This window comes from Haliotis cracherodii, unplaced genomic scaffold (assembly GCF_022045235.1).
Source record: "Haliotis cracherodii isolate W230 unplaced genomic scaffold, xgHalCrac1.p SCAF_39, whole genome shotgun sequence".
Taxonomy (NCBI): domain Eukaryota; kingdom Metazoa; phylum Mollusca; class Gastropoda; order Lepetellida; family Haliotidae; genus Haliotis; species Haliotis cracherodii.
The window spans coordinates 314049-317596 of NW_027266296.1; the positions used below are offsets into that span (position 1 = coordinate 314049).

The 3548-nt window shown below is 36.5% G+C and overlaps 1 long non-coding RNA gene across 1 annotated transcript; it reads left to right on the top strand.

Annotated features, from left to right (window-relative positions):
• Positions 1–925: 925 nt before the first annotated feature.
• LOC139478108 (uncharacterized) lies at positions 926–2152 on the top strand. The gene is made up of 3 exons (XR_011654292.1): positions 926–971; positions 1397–1459; positions 2095–2152. It is a non-coding gene; the product is annotated as an uncharacterized lncRNA (long non-coding RNA).
• The last annotated feature ends 1396 nt before the right edge of the window (positions 2153–3548 follow it).

Genomic DNA, 3548 nt, shown 5'->3' on the forward strand with positions numbered 1-3548 from the left:
GGTCATTTTGATCGGGTTGAAGTTAATCCGGATTATATTGGAACGTTAACGTCCGAACTTTCAAGGATTCAAAATTCTGACATTGAAATGTTTCACACAGGTTCATGTCGACACCCCAACACACGACATCGTAAAGCATGATGTGTTGTGTCAATGGATGTGTGACAACTCATTGCAGCTGATATCGGATTTATTTCTATGAAACACCTGGCACCCATTCCCCTGTTTACTAGTGCTATAAAAGGCACCAGCCTATGATCACTGGACATCTACGTTTGGTACACAAGGACCATGAAGCTGATGATTATCCTGAGTGTGTTGCTGATGGCGGTGGTGGTGGACGCGTTGTTTGTGAGTGCCAGGGTCGATGTTCGATTTGGTAGGTACACGTTTGTGCCTCTGGTATAACTTACATATATCGTTACTCAGTGTATGTTTATAATTGTACACGTTCGGCTTAACTGATATGCGTCTTAAAGCCATAATCATTTTGGTTTAATTAGGTAGTTATATATTAATGTTTAGATTTTCACCCTGCCCGCTCGCCTCACTGCCAAACAAACCTCATCCTTTTATTTGTCCCATAGTACCTTAAAAACAATGAAATTAGTTGGGGGGTGTATTTGATGAATTCCACCTTATAAATAGTTCTAAACAACACATACACACACTTATATATTATATATTCTACATGAAATAATATAAACATATTATATTTAAACTTCTTAAAGCTGAACGCTACAATAGGTCGTCTACCAACCAGAACATTTCGTCGTAAAATCGTTTTCATAGTAAAAAGTATTGACTTCGGAATAATTGGTTTATTTGCAATGATTGGAGCACAACTAAAAAAAAATGATATTGTAATATTGTTTTCTTTACAGGCAAGAAAAGGAACGCTGAGATGACTAAAGATGCAATGAAAGAGGAGGCGATTAGAGACGTCGATCTTACACCACAACAAAAGGAAGGTAGGAGTACATTGTAATTATGATTGCTTCAGCATAGGGGATACCGGTTTGGAGATTCACTCATAGTACGGTAACCGATGTTTGTTTGTTTGTTTGTTGTTTAACGCCGCACTGAGCAATATTCCAGCTATAGGCTGGTGGTCTGTAAATAATCGAGTCTGGACCAGACAATCCAGTGATTGACATCATCGGTACGGAAAATATGTCACGGATGACATTGATAAAATAATATTTATTAATGAGTGACACTTGATCACGCGCAACCACACTTCCTTATATGCGCATTCAACCACATCTCATATGCCATGTAGCATGGTTCTCTTAATAATTGTCATAGAGGGTTTTTTCCAATTTAGAGTCATAACCCCCTGCTGATACGGGGGCAAACTGTTATAGTCCTACAAGAACATTCTTCTATATTCCAGACCTGAAGCATGACCTTGAGAAAAAGATCAAAGAAGATGTCGAGGAAGAGAGACTCAAATTCGGTAGCTATATTTTCAGGAATACAATGTCTCATTTAACATAAATCTGTGTGTATGGGTAAAACTATCAATAATCCCAGTTTCGAATGGTCAGTTGACTAACGTGCGCAGTATATCGAGGTTGGAGAAGGTCAAACTTGTTCTCAGTCTATGGAGTACTTTGGGCAAGACAGATATGTCCTCCTCGGCAGAAACAAAACGATTACAGGTTTATATTAAGTTTTCACAGACATACATTTCTCCAAGAAACATCCACAAAGAGTGAGTGTGTTGTTGTTTTTACGTGACCGTCATCAATAGTCCAGGTATGTCAGGGTGGTCTGTAAATACCTGAGTCAGAGACAGGTAAACCAGTGGTTGATGGCATGAGCAAACGTCCACGCCGTTGACACCGTGACACAAAACCAGAGAGATCACACACTGTGACCATTAGATCATAATTGAAGCCGAGTTACAAGGAAGGAGTCGCACTTCAGCCAACCTAGTGAGGAATGATTAACATATATGCCTATTGCTGAAAATCCTTTGTTATATATTTGTAAATTATATAATTACGTATGATGACTTTATGCTAGACTTTTATCAGTTTTGATTGTCCTGAAAACATCATTCATCAAAATTTGCATGGTTTCTTTCAGGTGTCTAACCAATCATGGCAACCCACAAGGATCTTCACTGAGAATCAAGACCTAGTCTGTTTAATGGACATCATTAAATAAACATCTGCAGATCAAATAGTGTCGTGTTGTTCTTTATGTAGTTCGGTACACCCATCATTGTGGTTCCGGGGTACTATGGCAAATACACATATGGGTAACAGTGGGAGATAGATGGTGAGTGAGTTGGGATTAATTCCTCTTTGTTTGTTTGTTTGTTTTTGTTTAACGCCGCACTCAGCAATATTCCAGCTATATGACGGCGGTCTGAAAATAATTGAGTCTGGACACGACACTCCAGTGATTGATATCCTGAGCATCGAGCAGTTATATTCAGACAGACAGAAGTTTATTCAATATTTTAGGCCATATGACCTATAGTACAGTAGTGATGTTTTTTTGTATCAACATTGTACAGTCACGTGCAGGTAATAATAAGTTTACTTAAAATATTAACGTCTAATTTCAAAAAACTTCTTCAGGAATATTGACAGAGAAGATATTGTATTTGCATTGCAGGAGTTCAACAAATTTCTCATCAGTTGTTCATCTTTGTACATAGTTGAAATCATAGGGAGGTATCTATTTCTAAGAAACTGATGATATTTACAAATGAGAAGTACATGAAACTCATCCTCAACATAGCCTTTATTACAATAACGACATAAACTACTTTCTTTATCTTGTACATTTTTTCTTTCTGAGATTGTTAACATTAAAATTATGTAATGATCTACGTAATTTACACAAAGATCTTCTCAAAGTTCTATCCTGAAGTACAGATACATATTTTTCAGGAACAAGTAAAGATTTTATATTCGTATAATGGCATAAAAATCTTGAGGATGATATTTGACAGTGCCAATCTTGTGAAAATATATCAACTAATCTTTCCTTAAGGATGAAGATAAATAGTTTATCATTTCCAACATCTTGAGATATCCGTGCAAGAGAAAAACCAGACATACAAAGAATATTTCTGACACCCATAAACAATATTTACCCTTTTCATCAAAGGCTTTTAACATATTATAACAATGAAGAGGAAATCTATTTGAATTCATACAAAGTAGCTTTATCCAATATTTAACTGCCCGTAGCTGGGATGAAACAAAAAGACTGGTACAACCAGTTTCTCCTAGAATGGCTTTGTTAGAGGCATATTTACCGACACCTAAAAAACGTTTAAAATACATGGCATGAATTTTTTCTATGGAATCATTATAATGACATCCCCATATTTCTGAACCATACAGCAGAATTGGTGCTATTTTTCTGTCAAAAATGTCCGAAACAACTCGGAAAGATATAAATTTGTTTTCTTTAAAACCTCTTTAGACAGGAATCAAGGCTTTAGATGCTTGCAGAGCCAACTGCTTACAAGCTGTTGACCGTGCTAATCGAGAAGATGCAGTCAATCCTAAATATTTATAATA